The following is a 19,159-nucleotide window of genomic DNA, read 5'->3' as shown; positions in this document are numbered from 1 at the left end:
TGCCGTTAAATGATTCTGAGCTCCCCGCCGAAGGGTCACACCAATTTGTAACTTTTTATTATTTTCCAACAATCATCGAACTGCTTGGTGAAAGTGAATCCCATTAAGAGTCCCGTGAACATTGCACACGCCAGGAAAAAAAAACACGAGATGAAATTTTAAGAATACTAAACATTCTAGTTAATATTGGTTGCTAAGTCGTAAACAGCCGCTTTTTTTCATTTGTTTAACTTCTGTCTTTGTTCGTATTAGATAGACGGGCGCAAATAAACATGGTTTTCGTCTTTTTTTCAGTCCCTAACGCTGCATTTAGGTTTTGAAGCCCCAAAGTAGAAAAAATACGATGCGAGGTCTGCGGCTGCCGCAACAACTGCAACAGTGACGCGAAATGAGGCAAACTCATCTTGCGATGTAAAGGACGAAGACCAAAATTTTACTGTTCATGCAAACGCACCTGTGTTTGTGTAAAGGATGTTTTTTAGGAAATACTTTTGTGCCAAAAATACTTTTGGGCCTTTAGTGCCGCATGCCGGTCCGTCAAGTGGCACTTCTACAAGCTCTACATTCCCATCAAGAAGGTATATAATAGGGCACTCCTATAGTATCTCTAAAATGCAAGAACCGCATTGTGTAAAGAGTAATGTCTATGTCCATTTTAACAGTTCGTTGAAAAACATCCCAGAAAAATACCGCATCCCGGCAGAAAATCAAGCAACGATTAATGGTTTTTAAAAAAGTTGATATAAGCGGGAATTTTCCGACCAAGAGATAGACATTCCTTTTTAGCGCAAGCATGTTTTCACAAAGATTTATCATGTAGGCAGCTCAAAGAAAATGTTTTTTTCGTCCCCCAAATCTCCACAAATATCTTATCACTAGTGACTGTGCGCTTTAGGCGGAAAAAGAGAGATCGCAAATGTGATGTTATGCTGCTGACCTCTGTGCTATCTCATCCTGCGCAAAAAGTGTTCCCGTACCTTTGTTTTACTCTTTACAAAAAAAGTATGGTTGATTTTTCTGCTTATTACCTACATTAAATTCGCTGAATCTTCTCCCACTTTTTATTGGCCTTAGCTTTCTACTAGCGTACCAGTTGCAAGGGCAAATTCAGCTTACAGCTCTAGGGAAGCCAACTCAGCGAAGCGTCGTAAGCCAATATACGTATTGCATGTGCGCTAGTGTAGACTTCGACTTTTACAAACTAATAAAACAAAGCCACATTCATCTGATTACAAATCTTGTCGTTGCTCAGGTTTACCTGAGCAAATGAATTGCGAGGACCTGCCGGCGACGGGGGTCTATACTGACTGTCGGAGGGTCGGCGAGCCGCGCAGTAGGCGCGCAGTCAAGCTAAGCCTACAAGAGTAAGCGTAATTTGAAACGTCATATATATATAGAAAATCGGCAAAGAGTATGCAGAGAGTAGGACAGCATTTTCAAATGAATTTTTCTAATACGTAAACTCGCGTAGATGCACCCTGAGTGGTGAAAACCTGGCCTATTCCAGTCTACAATAGGCGCAAGTAATCCCGCCATGTTTACAAATTACGTCATTAAGGTATTTTGACTTCCACACACATGGTGATGTGTATGGCACGACGTCGTAACATGTGGTCTGCATATGTTTATGGTCATTACTGTTTTTAAGAGTGGATATTCCTAATCTCCGAAAAAACAATCCGTTTCCGTCACATTCGAATGCTTGAAGAATATGGCGGGCCTTCGCAACCCCCATGGCCAACACAAATCACACAGGTATTGCCCTCTAAATCATCGAATACGTCCTCAGACGTCCCACGTACCGCTTTGACCCTGCCACAAATATGCGCCTTTGCCTTTTACAAGAAGTGGACAAAAATGAATCGCGAAGCTTTGTCTTGAAGCTGCCACAAAGAACTCGACAGGCTTTCCCCGAGCCGCTGTCCCAACACCGTAATGGTTGGTGACCTGGAAATTGAGGTCGGTGAGGAACACTTTTGTAGAAGGGTGGCATAATCCCACTGCACTGTTGCCGTTTGGATCAATATCCCACCCTTCTTTACCGTACTCAGTTCCTTAAAACAGGAACAATCTCCGAGAGAACCAAACTGAGACTTCCAGGTTTTATCCATTTACTTTGGCGGGACCGGTACAGCGCGCAGTCTTGCGCAGGATCGAAAGGCGGCACAGTAAAATGGGGAAATATTTGATATTTATAAACAGTTAGGCTCACTGTTAGAAAGTGTGAAATTCTCTGAATGGTACAAAGGGGACTTGTGCACTCCCGCAAACCCACCTACATTATAAATGAAAATAGTAAAGTGCTCAATTGAGCAAGCAAACGTTCGCAGATTTCATTTACGCTTGATTAAATGCTGCACGTGTTCATGCGGCTGGAAGGAACTTTAGTTAATTCTTTTGAGGTGTTATTTTTAGATACGTTGTTGGCACGTTATTGCTAAGAGGAATTTAACCAATCTCGCTAACCCGCACACAGGTACACACACCAATAAGGAAAACACAGCGCATCAGCACAAATGTTCGTTGTGCGAGTTCCTCAGTCGATACGACAGTGATAGCATATATCTCGTGAACTAGTCATTTCATCTTCGTGAAGCTGTTGTTCGGAAATAGCGTTCCTGACAACGTGTAAAGGCAAATGCCGGGAGTACATTTCAATTTAAACTATCGTGTATGTATTCGAAGTTATATATTCGCACCTGAAACGCAGATGCTCTCGTGATTACTTTGCTGAATTAGGCAGTGAAGGTGATTGTAAAATTCTTCGGGCGTTCATATTACGCAAAAGAGTCTGAAGATCCACCGAGTTGAAAGGTCCACCGAGACGGACGGTTCAATCGAGCCTGAATGCCCAACGAGACGAAAGATCCACCGAGACGGAAGGTCCAATCGAGCCTGAATGTCCAACGAGATGAAAAATCCACCGAGACGAAAGATCCACTGTTGGACCTTTCGTCTTGTTGGATATTTCGTGTGTTGGACCTTTAGACGCTGAATCCCTGGGCACTTGGTTCCCAGCTTGGCAAGGGGCGGTGGCTGTAAAGATTCAAAGTTCCCCGCTGTACGGCAATACTCGTTTGTGTAATCTCGTGTTTACGGTGGTCTCACATAGCGGTTGCGGCGGGACTTGCTAACCCCAATTCGGCGGCATAACCTTGGGTACCTCCTAATTTTTGTAGGAGGCTTCAATGCTCCGCACTGTGACTGGGGATACCCGCCAACAAGTGAGAGCGGCTGCGGGGTGCTGGAACAACTGTAACACTTCAGTGAGGCTTCTCTTATGTTTCTAAATGACGTCTTTAGCACGACATGTCATTGCACCCGCGCCCGGATGTCACCATATGCACATACTCACGTCACCTGTCGTGGTGTCTGGATACACAAATGGAGTTCTGCCAACATTAAGCTGCGTGCTGCGGCAACGAGCTTTGCAACATTCACCTCCGCCTGATTCCGGAGCCTAAGTTCCTTTCTTTGCAGGTCACAGTGGGGCAGTGGGATGCCTTCCGTTCTACTGTCAACGTGCCCTTCTTGACGCCTGTCCCGGACTTACCACGCTTCTTCAACAGCCACTCACGCACGTGTGCCAGCGTACATGGACGAAGGCGTACCAACCAAATCCTGATATTCGTCTCTTTCAGCTCTAGGCTAAACGTAAATGAAGCCGATGCGCTTTCCCGGCGAGACCCTTCATTGATACCTTCCCCGGCTTCTGCCTTACCGCCGCTGCCAGACAGCATAAAGAAGTACGGTCCAGGAAGCGATGACCTTACCGGAGGGCCCTTCCTTAAGCCATCATCATCAGGCCATCATCGTCAGGCCATAATCTGTTTGACGCACTTTTCCGGGTCATGCAATTTAATTAGCAGTCGTCCTCCAGATGTAGCAGCCACCATTTGCCTTCTACCAGACGAGGATCCCGCAGAATACCAACGCGACGTTTTGGGGGCCTCTCTTCCCGCCTTCTGCTGTACCTATCTCAAGGCCCTCTTTGTCCTGCCCCACGAAGTTGGTTCATCGTCCACTGATGAAGCCATTTTGGGAATTCAGTCACTATTTACAAAAGCTGAATTCTGAGCAGCAATCGATCAGGCTGAGCCGTGGACTGGTCGAGGCTCAATTTACGACGAGTAAAGAATATGACGACCCGCCCTCCCGTAATTTATGGACTCCACCGATCAGGAGTGTTTCTGTGGTCAACAATGTGACTGCTGGCTCCAAGCCGATATTGTTCCAATTTGCAAGCCCGGGAAGCACCACGAACTCTTAAACTTGGGCTTCACCGCTTTGACATCGACGCTCGGGAAGCTCTTAGGGTGAATGCATGCCGCACAAGTTCAGTGGTGGCTTGATACCTTTCAAGGTGCCACATGGTAAAAATTAGGTTCAGGCCCTGTCTTTACATGGGATGGCTTGGAGCCTTCATGCCTGATTTTAGTTGGAGGCCGCTCCTACCGTGCGAAAAACACGCGCGAAATTAACATATGCAAAGCATATGGCAGCGTTATTCACAGACAGCACCACCTCAGAAGATTTACTCAGAAGATTTATTCACAGCACCACCTCGGAAGCCAGAAGATTTTAAATGTTTTAAAAAATACAGAAACCTTGTAACTAAAGCGTTGCGAAATGCAAAGCGGGACTACTTCACGAACCTACTGAATGAGGCCACTGCGAGACATCCAGATAAAACATGGCGTTCACGAAACACACTTTTAAACCGGTCGCGAAGGTGCAATGAGATACCCAAATCGAACACAACGGCGCTGTTCTTAGTGGCGTACACCTGGCACATGAGTTTAACTCTTATTTTACTAAGCTAGTTAAAAGCAACCACGACGAATCTATCAGGCAGTTTCTGACAACGCTTAATGAAAGTAGCGTATTTTTGAGCCCAGCGATGCAAAAGGAACTTTTTGCAGTTTTTATTTCGCTGAGCAACTCTAGGTACAGGGATGTTGATGGCATTTGCATAAGACCAATAAAGTATGTTCTTGACTGTATTTTACCAGCATTGGAGCATATTTATAACCTATGCTTGCACTCTGGAGTGTTTCCAGACAAAATGAAACGGGCTAAAGTGGTAGTTATACACAAATCTGGAGATAAAAACAATTTTTCAAACTACCGTATAATTTATATACTTCCTGCATTTTCAAAAGCTCTAAAAAAGATTATATCAATACAAATCAATTCTTTCTGTGACAAGAATAATATACTATCAACTCAGCAGTTTGGCTTTAGGAAGGGTAGATCGACAGAGCTAGCACTACTAACACAAAAAGACATTATCCTACAATCATTTGAAGATAAGAAACTAACCATGGGTATTTTGTTGATTTCTCAAAAGCATTTGACTCTCTTAATCCCCATTCACTATTATTAAAACTTGCACACTGTGGTTTCCGCGGTGTTGCCTTAGCATTATTCAGATCATACCTTGGCAATAGGGAACAGTGTGTTCTGATCAATGAATGTATGTCTAAATTTATGAAACTAACCGCTGGCGTGCCTCAGAGTAGTACACTCGGGCCACTACTTTTTAATCTATATGTCAATCATGTCGTAAACATAACTACTGAAGCTACATTTATTATCTATGCTGATGATACGAGCATCTTTATACAATCTAAAGATCCGCATGAACTTTGCCAAATGGCGAACGCTACATTGGACAATCTAAATATATGGAGTGCGGCTAATTCACTTAAAATAAATACCACCAAAACCAAAGCAGTTGTGTTTACCCCCTCCCAGAAGCGTTTATATTATCAGTTTTGCGTTCGAATTGGCTTAAACAACATCGAAGTAGTGTCAGAAATTAAAGGGGCCCTGAAAGACGTTTTGAGCACACTAAATGAACTAGCGCAATCGTTAGATTGGTTCGTCAACGTCATCTGTGCCAAGTATTACTCTTTTACACGCAGCAGAAAGCTCACACTTTTGTTGCAAAGTTTGTCGCTTTTTTCTCACCCTTCCCTTCGTGTTTTTGGACGCCGCCATCTTCACATGTCTACGTCATCCATTCCCAGATGTTCGTCATGAGCTAGACATCCTGCTATTGGGTGACTTTTTCACGCACTTCCGCCACAGAGATGAGTCGTCTGCTCAGTGTCGGCTGGCCGGCTGATCTGCCAGAGTAGTGCCGGAGTGCTTGGACATTTTACGACGAACGAAACAAGTGTAAACGAGCGCTTAACCGTTTGTATTCAATGCAACACGGCCATAACACGACATGCATATTCTCTTACCTGAGTACGTTCCATAAAGAAAGCGTTGAAGCCTCGTGGCACTTCTTTCGTGTAATCGCAGAGAACGCCCTGAGCCGAATTCCCGGGTTTGACGCACACACTTTATTCAACTTCAAAACAATCCAGAGATGCGTTTCGAACGAACACAACGTCACAACATGCGTTGCAAGTCTGAACCGCGATTGAGAGACGATGGGTCGCCTCCTCCTGCCCGTCGTAAATTCGGCACTCACCTCGCGCGCGGTTTGCGGGGACGAACAGCAAGTCACTTAACTCTGGCGCACAAGCCGATATGGCTTTTAGCCACGCACACTGCACATACCCCATGCGAGGTTGAGTCGTACGTCGCTCGAGAAAGATAATCCAGACGATGGGAAGCACTATAAACCCGCAGAAGCACAGCGTCGCATTTCATCGCGAAACAAAGGCGTCCACAACACACACACCATCGCCTCCTGTAATGCCAAACGCATCTCGCACTTCCAAATGGGAGTGAGTGGTACGCCTGCAGTGCCCACATGTCGCGAGGTGGGGCCCCGAGCTGAACCTAGATCACGGAACCGTAACTCACTACTGGAGTGGTTTGTGCCTTGTTGCCAAGGCAACCGATGTTTGAGATTGTCAAAGAAATGGCGCTCGCTCCAGCGCTAGAAAGCTCAGAGCCGCGGTGGAGCATGTTTCGCCAACGTTGCCGCTCTCCACCACGCGTCGCCCCGAGCTGAACTGGTCACATGATTGAAGCGTTTTGTGCACGGGTTCTGTATCGGTGTAAAATGTATTTTTCACATGCCGCCGGCAGGAATTACCACCGCTGCAAAATAAGACCCGGCACCAGCGGGGCCACATCTGATACGGCGCTTTTTGGATAAACAGTGCGCGGTGCATCAAAGAGAACGAGGGCACGATCCTCCCCGTGCGGCTGCGAGTTCGCCGCCGATAAAAAGTCACGTGACGCCGATAGCAACTGCAGCAACGTACACCGCGAAAGGGCGAAGGCCAGGCCGCCGCGCACATGCGGCCAGATTTTTCGTTCGCTTTTCCAGCCTTGAGCGGAGTGCGGGATTCATGGTGTCAACTAAAGACCCTACATGCGCCGCGCCTTTGACGAAGGCGCGGCGCATGTAGGCTCCCTGGTGTCAACAAAGCTTGCCCATAGCAGACGACAGTCTGAGCAGAGCAATAGCGGAAGTACTTCACCGCTGCGGAGCGCAGCATCATGGGAGGGAAGGCTCGCCGCCGTCAACAGCGGAGAGCAAGTTGAAAGGAGGAAACGCGGCGCGACGATAATGCGCGGTTTTTGATTTACGATTTCTCAGCTAATACTCATCGCTTTAACAAAATTCTTGCGGTAGGAGATTGCTAATACATTGCTTTATTTGGTTACATGTACATCCATGCATCGGCGGAAGGTATTTCAGGACCCCTTTAAAACACTTCGGGTATTCTTTAATCAGAATATGTCTTCGACTTCGCATGTGAACCTAGTGCTCAGTTCTCTGGCTAAGATCTCAGGCGCTCTTTGCAGAGTCCGTAATGTTTTACCTGAGAAATTAAGTTATTAGTTTTCAAAGCTCTTTTTTGCTCCCAGAAAAATTATTGTACTTTGGTCTGGGGAACTACCTCAAAACAAAATATAAATAGGATTTACTCAGCCCAAAGAAAGTCCCTCCGACACATAGCAAACCTAAGCTATCATTCACCCGTTGACCATCTTTTCCATTCCTATAAGGTTTTGCCGTTTACTCCTTTATACAATTTCAATTTACTCATCAGGTACAAAAACAGCCTCAAGCATATTAAGTTAATAACACAACATTTTTATCTCTATCCAGTTTGCAGAGTGTCCCTGAAACTGGGTATTCTTTTCGAAATAATGACAATTGGGTGATTCCGTTTTGTAGGACCAACCACGGCCTTGATATGGTTAACAACCGTGTACCACGAATTCTAAATGAATTCGCCTCAAAAGGAATTAATTTACTTAGTATTACACCTACTCATCTGAAAATTTATTACCTTCACAAATAAACTCTTTTTCTGATTCTGATTCTGATTCTGATTCACAATCATTTGTAAACACCGCTTTTTTCCTTCCTTTCTTTGAATTACTGTGCATTGTTACATTTGTATTTGCCATTGTGCGTTTGTAACGTGATCCCAATGTGTTGCAGTTCTTTTTTTCCTATATTCTTTGTGCTGTAGAATCCTGCACTTTTTTTTGTCCACCGAAGCTAAATACTACAAAGTTGTAACTATGTACTAGATGAGTCTTTCTTTTTCTTTTATCCTTCTTTACATTGCACTGCAAATGTCCAGTGTCATGATTTTGTTTGTGAACGTGAAAAGCATGATAAAAAAAAACTTTTTTTTCCCACTCAGTTTTTTTTTTGCTTGGTGTTGCATTTTTACCTGCAAATAAGAAATTCCGGAATTGTTCGCTATGTGCCCCACTGCTTTGTAAAGGGAGTTGAGTCTCTGTCAAGCTGGCTGCGTCCAGCTTTTTGCCCTCCTTCCTGCATTTTGTGTTGTTACGAAAATGCAAAATAAATGAATGAATGAATGAATGAGTGAATGAATGAATGAATGAATGAATGAATGAATGAATGAATGAATGAATGAATGAATGAATGAATGAATGAATGAATGAATGAATGAATGAATGAATGAATGAATGAAGAGTTCTAAATTTCCTTCTGATTCCAAACAGTCTTCTATTATTAGATCATTTCTTAGAAAATTATTTTCTCCACCTGCGTCAATGGTGCCAGTTTCGGGAATTTTACACCAGTCCGCAGCGTATCACAAGGGTCTAGTCTTTACCGCTTTTTTAACATTGCCTTGTTCCGGCTCTCCTGGCACCTTGCCTCAATTACAGATCTCTATTTTTCATGTCCAGGTACTTTCAAAGTATTTTGACTCGGTCTTCTAAATTTTCAGGAATTTCTTCTGCCGGAAACTCCCTGGCTGCATTGGTGTGCGCTTAAAGGAGTCCTCCCTAATCGAAAAAGCTTCCTCTAAACCGATAGTTGGTACCATAAAGCCGGTAAGGCAGATATTTTGAGATATTCACCAATCCTTGTTCCAATTACTTATGACGTCACCTGGACAGTCATGGACGAATGAAACGCGATAGCGAAAATATGAAGCAAAACGCACAAAAAACGGGATTTGTTACCGTGCAAGTCAAATTGCGCGTACTGTAACAAAGTTTGAAAATGTGTCTTTTCAAATATGCCACTAGCGGGCCGTTATTTTATCTACACTATGCATATTCTTTGGTTTTGTGTGTGCTGGTTCATTGTTCTGTGTTCTCATTTCATTTGTACATGACTGTACGTGGATGACATCACGGTGTGGGCGGTGCATCCAGATTTGTCACGAAAACCCTAGTGTCTCAAGCAAGCATTGACAGAGTTCCGAAAAATGGTGCGAATATACAGGTCTCCCCCTCTTTCAAGCAGAAACTGCCATGCTACTTGTAACCAATGCTCCAGGCCACCCCATTCTTGCCGTGCCCCCAACCGCACTATAGCCGAATGAACACCCCATTCCCATTGTTGACTGACTTCTCGTTCTAGGTTGAGATCTCGGTATCAGTGTCACAGATCAGTGGCTGCAGCACGATCTGGTCACCAGCAAGCCGCACTGATTCTCCACATAACCCGTTGCCTCTCGCAGAAGTATGCGTGGGCCTGCTGGATGATTGCCATTCCCTTACGGCGATGCGTACTGCGTCCATGGTTCGTGTATCAGGCTCAGTGTCAACACATGGCGCAGACGGACTGAGTTCGGTTTAGGACGATTAAAATTGCCGCAGTACGCACTATCATTGACCTCTCTCATAACACCTATACCACTGCTGCAAGCAGAAGCTCAGACAAACATGCTGGATGACATGATTTGTCAGCGCTGTCGATTTGCCGACTGAAGTATGAAATTGTTCCAAAGTCATAAGCTCTTCCCTTGTATACAGACAAGCCGCCTGATATTTGCCAGTCTTTTTTACCGCTAGACCACCTTGTCTCTCCTATCAGGTGTTGGACAAAAATTATAACAAGACTTCATATCCGATCCTCTGGCTTGAAACAGCCCATGCGCATAGACCTCTTTGAATGTCATTTTCACTCGGCACCTTCAACCCTACCTGCAGTAGTGCCTGCAGTTTCGAATGGTCCCACACACTCAACCCTAAACCAGCGCTTCGCCAACGACGCCCTCTGCATTCTACCAACCCTGTGGACGGAACCTACGCGCTTTAAGGACAGTATACAGGCAGTTGCGTCGGCGTTGCCGCCTGGAGTGAATCTGCAAATTTACGCGAGACTGAATGACCACAATACACAATTTACTTCGCGGGGTGCGTAGATAAACATACAAGCTATTTTGGACCTATGCCCTGTCCGCGTTTTTTGCTTTCAGCGCAATCCACTGCCTTTTACGTAGTGGGGGAAACAACATTCCACCTTAGAGACCCATCAAGCCCCTCACACTTTTTCCCGTGCCAACACTAGAAAAGCTGCTATAGAAAGCGTAAGGACCTCAACCGCGCCGCGCGTCCTCTACTTCCACAATGTACAACTGACCTCCCTAGTTGGCTCGTTCGCTGGGGTGGAGGGGGGGGGGGTGGGGAGGCCTTGCTGCGTAAGCTTCAAGGAGCAGTAACCTTATCCTCTACATCCCTTGAATTTGGTCTTCCATCTGTTTTGCTTTGTTTGCTGATATGTGTTCCTTTTGTACAGCTGCTGCTCCACAAGCTGACACGGACCGTATAATATTGGCCGGCCAAGCAGTTCGTACCGCACGAATGCACCGCATTCGGGGCACACACGGCTCTATCTTGAGAGACTGATATCTTTCAAGCGGTGGATATGGGGCCCCCCGGTAGTGGCTTTTTCCTCACTTTTCTGCGTGAAACGGGTGCAATGCGCTAGGCGCCGAGGTACCTTTAAGGGTTCTTTCAATCTTACCTAGGCTGAAATGTGGAGCCATTGTAAGAACCCTTATACCGATGGGCAATCTATCGCAAAAAAAAAAAAATTCCTTGAGGAGCTTGAGTCTGCTTAAGTGCTTTTAAGGCACCACCATATGGCTTCCTCTGGCTGAACTGATCAAAAATTTCTTCATTGCTACAGCGTGTTTGCATCTCTTTATCCGCTTTCTTTTCTACGTTCTTGGACCCTAATTACTTCGAAAGGCAAACTGGCGACACTGCTTCCCTGGAATCAGGGTTCTCCGTGGTTTGGATGCACCTGGTTCATTCAAGGGTCGTCCCTTCCACCTATCAGTCGAAATAGGGGGAAACCTGTCTGTCGACCTGCTCATGCCCCCCCACCCCCCCCCCCCCCCTACCCCACTCCAGCTAACTGAGCAATGGCACTTTCGGCTGGCTATCTTTGGTCAGTTGCAACGGCAGTGGTGGGTAGGTGGCAGGTCCCATGCTCGGGACATTCAAATACCCAAAGGAGACTCCAGCATCTCCCCAGAACTGTATGGGCCAGTTCCGCCAAAGAGAACGACGCCTGATGCGGAGGCAGGCCCGGGCAGCCTGGGTGGCTACCGAGGTTGGCTTTGGGAATTACAACAAAATTCGGTGAAAAAATTCCTCTTAAAATTCGAGGAAGCCGCGATGACTTACCACCTACACGGGGAACGTGCGCCTGGTGACCTACGCGGAAGTCCCTGGTCACGGAGAATCAGATCCTTGCAGAGGTTCATGGTGGCCAGGTTTCGAACTGACACCGGGGGAAGCAGCGGTCGGTGCTGAAAACGAGGCCCAGACTTTTTGGGGAAAACGAGGAAAGACGGAGTTGGTACACCGACAGAAGAAACTCTGCTTACTGAGTGCCGGCTAGTACTGCCGGGCCGAATTCTTTGGCGTAAGCCGCACAGGCAGCCTTGAACACACTTGTCCCAATGGGCGAGGAGTTTCTTGCGAGGAGGATATAAAACACTGATCGTGATACGAGATCGAGACGATCCGAAAGCCGAGCTCGTCGAACAAAATTCCGGTATCCGGAGACCGCGAAAGGAATGGAGGTTGCACAGTACCCGGATTAGTGGAAACCTCCCTTGGTGAATCGGTAGAGTGCTCACTATGGTCGGGGCCCGCTGGTGGCACGGGCTGTGGAACCGAGTGTGGGGGGAGGGGGCAAGGTCTCCACCCACTGCTAGGTTTTCTCCAACGGCCGGAGCCCTGCAATCAGCAACGGCAAGGGCCGTCTCATTACGAATTGGCATAGTCTGGTGCCCTTCGTGAGGTAAGAGATCAGGCCTGAAAAGGAGTCAGACTTCTACGGATCAGAAAAAGAACCCTTCCCTTCTCCTTCGACCCACTCCCTCCCAACGCAACCCCTTCCGCTACTTCCCAGGGAAGTCTCCCAGGGCCCCCTCTCCTGGCCGTGGTGCCGCCATAGTAGCTTTCCCCCTTTATCTTATCTCCACCCTTTGGTGGTCCTAATTCCACTTGCCTTTTGGCCAATTCATTTATTTCACGATTGGGTAAAGCCGCTTATACTTCGATGGTGCCGGCCGACGCAATTTGATTTTTCATTCATTTTACAAGCCTCACTTACTCAAAGTGACGCGATGGTAAAGATTTGGTTGAGGAAGTGCCACGCGCACTAGGCTACCTCCCTGATCCACCGCTGGCAACGTGCTGATGTAGCGCCGCGGTAACTCACTCGGCGCCAACCCTGGAGATAGCTTGCAGATGAACTCCGACGTGTTTTACTCTTTACAGCGGCGGCTGTTTTCTGTACCAGACAACAACAGTAACCCGGGGTTTTTTTTTTTTTTTCGTGCTGGTGCTTTTAAGGCTTTTGCCTAAAAAAATTACATCGCACCGCAAGTGCATACTGCACCGCATAGACAAAATGATCGCCTGTAAAATATCCCCCTATTTTTGTGTAACTTCTTTTTCAGGAAATGAGACGCGATAAAAAAAAAAAAAACTACCCGCACAAAGTTCGGAATTCCACCTTTGCTCGCTCGCTCGCCTTGTTGCTTGCTGCCTCGCTCACTTGGCAAGCTCGCTTTCGTATTTCGTGCGCCCTGGCGGCTTTCCCAGGAAAAAATCAACTACCATATTTTTCCCAGTATAATAGAACAGAGGCAAACTCTTTACGCAAAGACGTGTCTGCGGCTTGTAATTATGTAGCTTATAATTAAGAACGAAATTTCATGAACTCCACTAGTGATAAGAAGTGCGGCCATGCGGTGTCCCCTCTAAAAAGACATTGAAGTGAATTTTTCGAATCTCTATTTATACCTGTATTCCGTACACAGGCTCAAATAAACACACTATTCATCGTTAATTCATGCGCTGTAGTAGTGTTTGTTTTAGAAAGGCGGGAAGGAAAATATGATGCACAGTCTGCGGCGGCCTCAAAATAATAGGGGCGTAAAACTATGCGCAATCTTCTTGCAGTGCGATTGGACGATGTCCAAGCTTTTAAAGGGACCCTGCAACACTTTTGATAAACGCTTTCACTCTTTCCTTCGCGTCTGGAAGCACGGCAAAAGCTACAGTTATCGCCAGAAGGGGGCGACACTGCGTGATTTGCTCGTCGCACCAGATACGCCTTCCGTTTCTGCTTTGTTTGTGTGGCTTTATTTTTAAAGTTGCTATCGAAAATGTATTGTTGGGAAATTGTTGGCCAAAATGTATTGTTAGGAAATTTTTGAGAGTTGATTTGGTTTCGGTTTCGGTCCCTGCAAAAACGTGCTTGTCGTCCAGCGTCGTCCTTGTTCGAGTGTACAGCCGGTAAAAGGCTCGTCTATAACACAGCTTTCGTACTCTCAGCACTATCCTGCTCCGCCGGAGCGGGATTTGAATAAAATTACTGCGGAATTCTGAAGTCTTAGCCCTTCGCTTTTGCCTCCGACATGTTTGGAACGAGTACGTTTCGGCAGTTTTCGGATGTAGCTGGTTGAAGTTGAAATCGCTGTTATAGACAAGCGTTTTAGCGACTGTACTCGATACTTCAAAATCAGCGTGCCGGGCTACTGCCGCGTTGTCGGCTGAACAATGGGCAAAGTATATGAGGCTGAGCACTACCCTTGATGACGTAAATTGATCTTTACTCTTTGGATTGCACCATTGCGATCTGCATAGCTGAGCAATTCTTAATGAATAACGTTGCGCAGTAACCTTCCCCTAGCGACTGTTCCTTAAGGCAAGAGAAACGATCGCAAATGTGTGGTTGTCCTGCCGACCGCTAGTTCCCCCTGTGAGGAAAATGTTTTTCGTACCTTGGTTTTCACGCTTTACGATGAAAGATTCTGTTGAATTTAATTCCTTACTCCTTGGATTAGATTTGGTAACTCTTCTCCTGTCTTTAATTGACCTTGGATTTTTTACAAGCCCCCTGCAGCCGCACACGCACCTGCGGTTAAGAACAGCCGTGACGCTGTATAAGTGAAGCGTCGGAATCTAACAGGCGGACCGCATATGCGCTGGCGCAGAGATATTTTCGCTTCATGGACTTTCCTAAGCTTAATACACTCTACAAACTAACGAAATATATTCGCGTTCTTTAGGGCCCAAATCTTGTCGCGTCCAAGTTTTTACTTCGCGATGTATTTCCGCCGACCGGTGGGCGAACCGGTCAGCCGACTGATTTTGTTGGTGGTTCAGCGAGCCGCGCATTTGGCGCAGTGAAGCCAATCCGAAAAAAACTTTTCGGGTCACGGGAAACGCCAGAAAATTGGCAAGGGGAAAGAGGAAAGAAAAAATACGCACTTTTGAATTGATTGCTCTACTACATAAACGCGCGTAAGCACACCCACATAGGGGTTGAGACATATAGCCTACAGACTCCAGACTTTAATCTCCACGAGTAACCATATACAATATTTACAAATCCCCTCACAGTCCCTTTAATGTTGCACGTGTCCAACGCAAAGCATTCGCTCTTATGCACACACATACCTATCGCATCTAAACTACAGTGTGTTCCCAGAGAGCACGGTCAATTTTCTTTGATGCACAGCGCCATGTCCGGACACGCAATTAGCACATCTTCCGCCCCGTTCTCTACCCTAGTTTTGATGACAAAGCAGGCAAGCGGAAGGCAACGGCGGCTTCTACGTGCACCCACTATATTCCACCCGCTTTTTCTAATCATCTTTCCTTTCCTTCCTCAGCATGTTTTTCTTTTCACGGTAAATATCTAAAAGGTAATTATTAAATGTCAGGAGTTAATTAGCGAGGTAGAAAGTTGAAAAACGGTTGTGACAAGCTCGGGGACTGGAGGGGGAAAAAGTGTCCTTTCCGGCCTTTTCTGCGTGCGCAGGTCAGAATGGGGTGGCGCTTTGCAATGCGCTGCGCATTGGATTTGAAAGGGCCGGAAAGCGGAGCTAAGCCGGGAATGAAGTGGACTCGGATGTGGCACCCGCGCGACGCCGGCTGCATGTCAGGGAAAGCCGCGGCGGTGGCAGCGGCGAAGTCCGAGTGGTGCGGGGGGCCACGAGGAACGGTTCGCGCGCGCCGCTAATTAATTAATTGGCTGCTTGCCGCCAGGAGGAGGGGGAGACCCGACAGCCCCCACAGCCGGCGCTCCGCACACGCGTAATGAGATCGATAAGACAACAATTAAAAATATGTCGCGGCAAGACAAATGAGCCCGGCTTGCTTAGCGCCGGGGGAAACAATGCACACTGCCACGGCAGCGTATTTCCCGGGCCTGCAGCGACCGTGGCAGGCTGTTTAGCGGATCGATACCCCGGAAAAGTCCGCCAGGCAGGAAGCATGACAGAGGGGCGGAGGGGGGACAGCGAAGAAAAGGATACACTCAAATAAATTGCCTCCGCCCACGCTGAAGTGCACGCTGGGAGTCGAAAACGAAGAGGGCTTTGCAAGACCGCCGCCATTAATCTCGAGCCGCGGCGTTGCCGGCGCCCCAGAAAATGAAAGGCAAATTGGGAGCTCCGGAACTTCGGCCGGCCAGCCGAGTGACTGGCCCCCCCTCCATCCTTCCTGACTGCCCGCCAAGGAGGCGACGATGAACTTCCCTATGTGACATGCCGTGCGCTTTCCCCTGAGCTTCGGGTAACGTGGACTCGTGCCGCCGGGGAGAAGCCAAACTTCACTAGTGGCTGCAGAGCCTCGGCCTGCACGCAGGCATGGCCGTTGGTTGGTCAGCCTTTTTCTTTCTTTTTTTCTGTAATGTATTTATGCCCCTGGAGGCGCCGTCGAAAATGCTTAGCGTCGTTTCACAGTGAATTCAAGGTCAGTGCGATAGAGAGGTGCTTCCCCTTGGTGATTCTTGGTCATTCCTGGTTTACCACAAGGGAAGATGTTGTAAAGGTAGTTGTGTACACACAAAATTACCAAAGGCATTCACAGAGGACATCATTTGCTCTAGGTTAGGATATACAGCTTTATTACCACACATTCCTTATGGCTGCACAATTACGAAACATATCTAGTATAGTTAAAGGGGCCATGAAGGCAAAGTACAAGTTTGGTTCATTAGAAAGACTGTTTTTTCCTGATAACAATGATTCCGATTTGGTCGCGAAACAGAAATGCTGGTATCGAAAACACGCGTTTTTTAGAAAAGGGCAAGAACGTCTGCGGCTCACTGCTGCTGTTAGTGAAACAAAGTGTAAAACAACTAAACTATGAATCCTCGTGGAGGTTTTGCTTAATCTAACCATGAATGCTTCTTGTCTTCCCGGCAGCGATGTAACAAATTCAGAAGAAGGTGTTTCCGGCGTTTAGAAACACTCCGAGAGCACACAGAATGCGATTCAACCGGAGCCAGCGCTAGATTCTTGCGCTCCCCACGCAACAACGTGGAGCTCTTATGCGCTTCATCGTTATGGCAAGCGTGAGACTGCATCTGTTATGCTTCAAGAAGCCGTAGCCGGGACCTTCGTGAACACGTCGGTGTTCAGGTTTTGGGGAGGGGTGGGGGCAATGAACATAACACACCCAAAAACCAAAACGGGAAGCGCCGACAGAAAGGTAAAAAAGCCAAATCGGCGAAACAAGAGGCCGCCAGAGGCGAAGAAGAGACGAGACACAAGGCAAGAAAAACAAGAGGCGTCATTTGTGTGTAATACGAGGCATCCATCGAAAACATTCCGTGCGGAGCATACTCGAAGATTATTTATACGACGCCGCGAAGGGCTGGCCTCATCCGCTGAATACCAACGAAATGCCACTCAAGTAAATTCGTGACGGAGAAACTTTCTCGCCTGCCACGCCGACAGCACTCTGGGGGAAGGGCTGTCCCAGGCAAGGGACCCTTCGCCAGGCGCGCCTCCCCCCTCTCCCCCTCACCTCCCTCCGCAGGGCGCTTGCATTGCGCGCCCCCAATGCAATATATCTCGCAGGTTATACAGTTACGCGGCAGCGGCCGCAAACAGCTTCTGATGGGAAGGACACACCGGTCGGCCACCCCGTGACCACGCAGAGCAACACCACTCCTGGCGCTGCGAACGTCGCTTGGTATTTAGAAACAGTCGGAAACTGAATTTCGCCACCTATTTCCTGCCGACGAAATGGTGAAAAACCGAACTCTGCCGATGGCCGCCTGCAGGCAGCAGGCTGTTCCGACTGTTGAGCCAGGGAAATGCAATGAATTAAAATGAAGAGGGTAAATGAATTGGCGGTCGAACTGCGGGTTGGGTGCACTTTGTATTTACAACACTATCTTCAAGAAAACACTACGAAAACACGACAGAAGTATACGGGAGTGTTGGTGTTCCTGATTTTTTTTTTTGGTCACGTGTTGCTCAAGCTGCCTTTTCAAGCTGCCTGTGTGTCTTCCCAGTAATTAACTGCAATATGACTTTCTTGTCGATGCAAATCTTATACAGGGGTGAAATGTTTGCAAGGACAAAGAAAACTGCAAGCCGTATTCCACAGCGTGGACATCGCAAACTCGTGTTCTTGCAGGAGCACGCCCGAGCACAGCACCGAAGCGGAGTACAGTTCACTCCACGCCTGGCTTGAACAATTAGAAAAACCTGAAAAGCTCGAACAATTAGATTAAATACTCCAATGTTTGGAGAAGCCAGCTCCTTTTTAGGTTAGAACTAATTTCTCCAATAAGTCATTATTTCTCCCTCCCTCTAGAATAAACTGTGCTCCTTGAAAATTAAAAAAAAAACAGAGAAGTGTATCGTTGTTGTGCCAAGAGTTCGCGCATTGTCTTTCGGGGCGTTTTATAAAATATCATGTTAACTAGAACCATTACCCTAGATTACAATAAATTTAAAATTCTTGGTGTATATTTTTTCTTCACACTTAAGTGTGAAGGAAACTACTTCATAAATTACTTGTCTAAAGAAGTATCCTGAATTACGGGTGTTTTACTCCTCTGTCGTTTCCGTTTCTCGTAGAATTTAAAGATTAAGATATATAACGCTCTATTCAGCTTACATATAAACTACTGTTCATTCGTCTGATCGACTACAGATACAAACCTCAGCAGGCTTTTAGTTTTGCCAAAAAAATTATTCCACATGTAGGAAATATTGATCCTCAGGCTAGTACTTCAGGCTCATTTCAATTATATCGTATTATTAATGTTAAAAATATTCATAAATATCGCATAATGAAGCCGCTTTTTTTTCCCTCTGACTCGGTAATCAATCGGATAACAGGCTTGGCTTCATTGCAGCATAGAAATATTCTTGTGAATACGAAAAGCAATCACACCTGCGCTATCACGCAGTTTCGCACGCTTTACAAATATCCAGCGCTAGCATACAACATTCCATACTGTCTTAACAAATTCTCCGAACTACTAGGCCTCAACCACAGGGAATTGGAGTCATATTTTATACAGCTCGAAATTAGTCTACCACTGTTTGTGTACATACAAACAGTGGTAGACTAATTTTAGACTAAGTGACTTTAGACTTTAGACTAGACTAAGTGACTTAGACTAATTAGA

This window comes from Haemaphysalis longicornis, unplaced genomic scaffold (assembly GCF_048455015.1).
Source record: "Haemaphysalis longicornis isolate Haplotype H1 unplaced genomic scaffold, Haemaphysalis longicornis Haplotype H1 scaffold_1, whole genome shotgun sequence".
NCBI lineage: Eukaryota > Metazoa > Arthropoda > Arachnida > Ixodida > Ixodidae > Haemaphysalis > Haemaphysalis longicornis.
Note: the sequence above shows the minus strand (reverse complement) of the source record.